Source organism: Pinus tabuliformis, chromosome 9 (genome assembly GCF_031772625.1).
Source record: "Pinus tabuliformis cultivar Carrire ecotype Pingquan chromosome 9, CPIR1, whole genome shotgun sequence".
Classification (NCBI taxonomy): domain Eukaryota; kingdom Viridiplantae; phylum Streptophyta; class Pinopsida; order Pinales; family Pinaceae; genus Pinus; species Pinus tabuliformis.
In genome coordinates this window covers 1,427,670,751-1,427,677,902 of record NC_142307.1, presented here as the reverse complement: position 1 = coordinate 1,427,677,902, position 7,152 = coordinate 1,427,670,751, and positions in this window count along the sequence as shown.

Below are 7,152 nucleotides of genomic sequence, written 5' to 3'. Positions count from 1 at the left end.
TGACCCAGCACCATCCTCCCAGCTTGAAATCCCTCTTCACCTCACATAAAGCAAGATCACCCAACAATGTCTTCAAAGAGAAACCAACAACACCTCTTTGCAAATTACCAAATTCCAACCTTACGATCTCTGGGATGAGGGATCAATTTATACATATTTGTAGGGGGGTGAGTCAGCTTCTGGGATTTTGATTAGTGTCATCTCTCTAATAGTTCTTGGTTCCATTTCGAGATTTCATGATCTCCTACTCATCCTTGGGCGAATTCAGGGAGGCAAGTGTCAAATGAGCAGCTTCTAGAAGATTCTCAGGGTCTCCACCTAGCAAACTGCTTGTGCCATTTGTTTGCTCTTGCTCATCACACCCTATAGAAGGGCTTTTCAGTATGCATCACACTTTTTGCATGTGGTAGGTGAGATGCGTCACACCCTTTGCACTGGGCAGTCTGTATGGTCCTGCTTTGACCAGTTTTGAGTGGTTTTTCGTGGAAAAATTTTGGGAGATGATGTAATCAACTGACCTTTCTCCTTTAGGCTATGAAACAACACTTCTAGGGGCTTAGAAGCCCTTGGTTTATGGACATATGTGATTGGGGTTGTAGTGCCCAAATATGTCTATAACACTCAGGTCCACATTTCAGATCTTGTCTAGCTATAGTTTCGGAGCTATGATCTGATGAAGTTAGGGGTTTTGAAAGCTCCAAAATTTCATCTCAAACAGTTCATCGTGGAATTTTTTCTATAAAAAAATTTTCTACGAAGGTTCAGAGTCTGAAATTGAAACCCATTTGATCTAAAATCATGGTGAAGCTAGGGTCTGAATTTTAGATCTTGTCTCGCTATGTGTTCAGAGATATAATCTGAAGAAGTTAGGGTTTTTTCAGACTCCCAAATTACATTCTAAACATGTCACCTTTGGAAAATCATCATAACTTTCTCTCTGTGCATCAGATTGACATTTCATAAGAAGCTATAGAAAGAGGACGAACTATACATTTCTGTGTATTGTTTGTAGGTCGGATGGTCGAAACAGTAACATGTGGAACTTCATACAAGTTCGCTGTACTGAAAAAGTATATAAGGAAGTCATCATGGGAGGTGGGGTGTTATAGACATTTTTGTGCCTTACAGCATGAAGCATGAAATGTCAATAATCTAAGGGATCCAAAGTCCCTAAACATGTTGTTCCTACCCCTAGAGGAACAAGGTCAGCAAACCACAGCACTAAATATCAGTTCTCCACCTGAAAACACTCAAAAACAAGCTAATTCTGGATCATGTCAACTGCTCCACTGAGCATCTACGCTGAATGTCAAGAGCTCCACTGTCTACCTGCGCTGAATGTCAACTGCAAAGAAGGCTACCTGCGCTGGGCGAGTTGGGACAAGTGGCACAGTCATTCTTCAAGGTGTCAATGCCCAGGAAGCTTCCAAAATGACACTTGGATCAGGGAATTCGACTGGTGATGAGTAAGAGGGTCTAGATCTCCAAGTGGAAGCAAGAACCTCCAAGTGGACTCAAGAACTGAAGAATAACTGAAGTGGGAGAGGACACTAGTCAGCTTCATGCCAGCTACAAGCTAACTCATCCTTTCTCCAAAACTCCTATATATAGAGCTCTCTCATGAGGTCTAAGGTGGCTGGAATCTTGTGAATGTAAGGAAGTGCTGTTGGTTTGAGTATAGAACTATTGGGTGATTTGCTTGAAGGAGGTGAAGAGGAGATTTCTTTCTGCTGGGAGGTGATGCTGGATTGGGCCTTTTATGGTTGTATTACTTCCTGAACTTTACTTCTTCCATTAATAAAGCATTTGAGGTTCTTCTATATGCATGTGTCTCAATGGTGTATTGCTATACTTGTGTATTTGATTTATTCTAATCCTTGAATCAATTATGAATGTATGCTTCTTGTAGTTTCCCTCTCTTGCCATTTTGCAGGATCTTGGTGTAGCTGGGCCAGTGAAAGAGCAAGGAGCTGGGAGAAAGCAGCAAAGAGAGAAGATTGGATCAATCATTAGCGGAAGACAACGGTTAGTGGATCTCTTTCTCCCCTCTCTTACATATCATAAAGAAGTAATCTCGAATAGCTTTGCTTTGATTGTTGCTGAGGTACTATCACCCTTAGAGTGGGATAGGGTCATTCCGTATTGGATACTTTTCCCAACAACAAATTGGTGACTCTGCTGGGGAACCGTATCTTGTTGGTTGTTTGTGTTTTTTCTATTCATTTCATAAACACAGGGAGTACCGAATCGAACTGCATTTGGATTCTTTCAAATGCAAAGTAGAGGGCAGCTACTCTAGCTCAGTTTCTGGGCAAGTTTATGATTTGAAGAGCTGATCCACAAGGACTCTAAATAGCTCTTAGTGATAGCTTTTCATCCTCCTTTTCATCCCTTAGTGTGTACTTGACTGATAGCTTCTGATTTGGCCAAAAACTATGAATTTTTGAGCAATCTGTGACCCGGAAACTGAGAAAAACGAAAGTTTATCTCTTCAGTGCAGGCACTGTGAAGGCAGTCTGCATTTCAGCGCAGTTCCCGAAGGGGCTACCTGCGCTGAAGGTAAAATTGCCAGTGTACTACCTGCGCTGAACCAGTTTTGCCTAGTGCTACTAGGGTTCCCTCCTGTTTATTGCCCTGTTTTCATCCTTGTTTTTGCAGCCAGTTACCAGTCAATGTACCTATCTGAAACCAACTTTCCTTGCCACTATTCTGCCTCGGTTGTATAAAGAAACTGTATTTGTTCTTTGTGTATTTCTTATATCATTTGTAGTTTCCCATAACGAAAGTGAATTAGTCTTGCTGTGGCCTCTTAGATCTAGACCTGTGATAAGTGTCATTTTGATCTTAAGAGTTAGTTTGTTTGCTGTTCATAGCTGATTGAGCTTTTGCTTTCGTCAATATGGCTTGAATTTATATATTTCTAGTGTCGAAACAAGTAAATCTTAAGGTGTCTTTTGATTTTGGACAAGCTTGTTTGCTTTCACTTGAAATTGAATTCGAAGTTATACAACAGCTTTCTTTTTGTATTGCACCAACATTAAGAAAGAGAAAAGAAATACCTGCATTGTGCATGTGCATTTTGACAGTTTGCATGTTGATTTAGGAAAAAGTGCATTAGTGTGTGCTCTATGATCTGTGTGAAAAGATTATGTCTTTCTTTTCCCTCAGTAGTTAAGATTTTCAAAGTTGAAAGATTGAAAAGCTTGCTTATCATCTTAGACTGCATTTAGGAGTGTTACTATACATCTCGTGGTGATCCATAAAGGCAAACTGCTAAACAAGATCAACCTTAAAATAAATTGAATTTACATAACAACGTTTTGAAACATAACGCAAACACATAGAGGTCTAAGCTAGAGACGTGTTCCGGCGTCGTTAAACGTAGTGACTGTCGATCTCGACGAAGGTGGGTGATTCCTCCTGAGAGTCGGTGGCACTAATACGGACTTGTGCTCCCACGTACCGTCGCGTATATATTGGGAGACCCCTATAGGCATATATCTTTTATCCATAGGAAGCCGTGTCGGCCGCCCTACTGATCGCAATGCAGTGAACACAGCATTCACGAAGATCGACCACCCGTACCGTAAAACGTATTCTGTGGTTTTGCGAAAAGTTTGGCACACCCTCTGCCTAGATCTCCAGAGTAGTTTCTTTTGGCCTTTTTCAAACTCTATAACTGAAAAAGTCCATCCGAGCATTTGTCACTTTGGGCTCGTTAAAACATCGAAGGAGACTAGAGTCATCTTTAGCTTTTTCTCGACTCTTAAAAAGTGAAAAAGCAAGTTGTGTCTAAAGCGTCGTTATAAAATTTATTTTAAACGGAACATAATCACCTCCTATTCCTGCGTTGATCTGTAGGTTGAGAACATGGAACGCCCCAACCAAGGAATTCCACATGATGGAAATCCTAGTCCTTTCTCCTCTTGGGGAGAAGTTGGTGCGCCCCACATGGCCACATTGTCGCTTCCAGGACTGACAATTGGCCTGCCAATTTGGCTATTCTCAACCAATGTAGTTCAGAACACCATGGTTCCTGAACAGTCGAGTCAACAGTTAGATCAGTCTAGAGTTGCCCACCAGCCTTCAACTTCCTATAACTCTTCCTCCAATCCTTCATCTTCGCAAGGTAGAGCCGGCAAAAGCCAAGCTCCCATGGAGAAGAAGGAGGAGAAGAAGAGAGAGAGGAAGAAGAAGGAGCCTAAGGCGACTGGGGGCAAGCAAAAGACATCTGACAAAAATCCACACACAGCACAGACCGGGCCTAAATCGCCATGTGTCATATATAGAGGAGACCACTTCCATAGAGATTGTCCCTGTATTCCCCGGATACTAAGGGACTGGTCCCCTCGTTTGCACAGTTCGGGAGCATCAACCTCTGATAGCCATGTTGAATGCTTACCGTCAACCAGCGAAAGTGAAGGTTCAAGACAAAGAGGGGGAGCAAGATCCCTCTGCAGACTGTGTGAAGGCGATCACGCCATCCACCGTTGTCCCTTCTTAGATGAAGCGAAGAGAGTTTTGGAAGATCGCCCGGTGTCACCGTTGAGACTTCCTCCTGGATACAAAAAACTCGTGCCAAGTCCTTCGTTGGTTGAGAATACAGCTGGCCCACTCAAGTGGTCAGCTGAAGCGTCAGTCATTGAAAATGAACCTACTGAATCCAGACCGGACGAAAGTCCAAAGGTCGAAACGGCAGTTGACCCGGTTCTGCCTTCGGAGGTTTCATCTTCAAATGACACCGTCACTGAAGATTCATCTTCAAATGACACCCTCACTGAAGAGAATAAGGATGACACCATCCAGATTCTTTTCATCAACACAGACTCTGATGAGCGTCAGGGCAATGCGTCCATTCCTTTATCGCAGGAAGGAACATCGTCAGGGTCATATCCAGCCATGTATTTGGTCCCACCACCAAGCAACCTGGCTGTATCCTTTGATTGGAATCAACTAGGCAGACCCCGGTTGCCAGCCAGTGTACCATTCAGAATCATAGTCCGAATTTATAGAATGGTAATGGCTGGCACTATCATTGATGAAGGGGCATCTGTGAGTATCCTTTCCTCTATTGCTTGGAAAGCACTGGGTTCCCCGGCGCTTTTGCCTGAGATAAGAAATCTCTCGGGTTTTGATAAAGGAACCAGTTGACCATTAGGGATCCTCCCCAATGTGCCTGTTACATTGAAAGGGAAGACCGTTCAAATGAACGTGATGGTCGTTCAAGGACCCTTGGATTATAACCTACTCCTTGGACGAGACTATATATATTGCATGGGAGCTATAGTCTCCTCACTCTTTAGAGTAATGTGTTTTCCACACGAAGGAAGAATGGTCAAGCTCGTAGACCAACTTTCATTTCCGGTATCACGCATCGCAAATAGTCACATACCAACCCTCAATGGTCTATTCACTCAAGAAATGTCTCCACCTCCAGTCCTCCTTCCCGATGAGCGCGAGTGATTCGGAAAGATGGGACTGGAACCCAGGGGGCATGCATCCTGGTCTGTTTCAGGCAGAGAAAACCTTGGGTATAAGATAGAATTTCCGCAGGAGAATATGACTAGTCCGTACCCCGTCCGTGGATGGAAGAGGGGTTGTTCTAGAATAGGATTCTTTTGTCAAAGTTATGTGTTTGAAGGAATAGGGTCATTCACCGTTGTCTATTTAGGTAGACAGTGCCAAGGAGATGTTTTCGTTTGATGGTGTTAACAAAACAATCTTTGGGTAACCAGAAAGAGGCAAGCCTCACCCTTTAAAACAAATGTTTTGACAGATAAGTAGGGGCAGCCTTGAAATTTTACTTTATACCTGGGGGCATGCAAACCTTTTGGAGTGCAAGAAAAGAGCGGTTATTTATCTGTTTTTTGGATTAGTCGTTTCCGAACTTGCATGAAGAAAGGAGCGGAGCATAGCTTCGTGAGATAAAGCTCCATAAAAAATAGCTATCTCACAGGAGACATTCTTATCTTATGACTAGTATAATCGAGCAGTTTTACCGCGGAATTTATGCTCGTTAAAAAATAGAAAAGCGAGATCCGAGCAGTTTTAGCACATAGTTCATGCTCGTTAAAAAATAAACATAAGATTGAGCATTCAAGCTCATTAAAAAATGAACATACCCTGGTAGATAACCACTGTGATCGTAAATTTATTAGCCATAAAAAGCCTTGGTCGTGTTTTGCACCTGCCACCTCCATTCCATTTGGCCGATCGTTCACCTCCATATGATTGTTTACCCATTTTGAGGAACAGCTGCGAAGAGTGATTTCACCTAGCCATCCTTGTGACACTGCCGTGATTGGAAAATTCCAACCTATACCTGGAATCTGCTGCTATCCCTGTTTATCACTCGTTCCTCAAAAGACGAGTCTTCTTTGAGCTCTTTTCTCCTGACTCGTAAAATATGAAAAGTTTGCCGAGTTTTGGCCTTCCAGCTCGTTAAAATGACCGGAAGAGCTATCCGTCCTCTAGATTTTAATCTTTTTGGACCTGAGGGATTATTACACAAAAAGATCGAGCGCTTGTTTTATTCGGCTCGTTAAAGTTATCGAAAACTCATCCCTTCTGTATTGTTTTATACTTTTTCGGACTTAAGGGATTAGATGACGAAAAAGGAATTTTGGAGTTAACTTTCTGTAACTTTTCAGACTCTCTAAAAATGTAAAGGACCGAGTTTTCCTTGTCGTTAGACTCGTTAAAATGATTAAATAGCGACAAACTTGTCTTTAGACGAGAACGAGTTTCCCTATCGCTAGGCTCGTTAAAACATAGCGATGGGCTTGCCCGAAGGGCAGGTTATAGAACAAGCATATGTTATCCTCCTCAAGCTTGACAAAAATAAAGAGGTACTGGTCAGAAATGACTGGGGAAAAATTGGGAGAACCTCAAAGCTTTAATGGTAGCAAGTCGCTCTTGAACATGACACTTTTCCTCCGTATCACATCGGGTTGGGTTGTTTCATTCGCCGGTCTCATCACCATGGTCTTCACCAAACCATCCACATTTGGGGTAATGCTACCGATCCATCGCATCAGTTTCGTTATATGTTCAAGAGATGTTGTTCAGAAAGAGTCAACCGTGTCCCATCCACTGCCATACATTATCCTTCATCCACCCATGATCGCCACCCTGAATCATATTTCACAGATT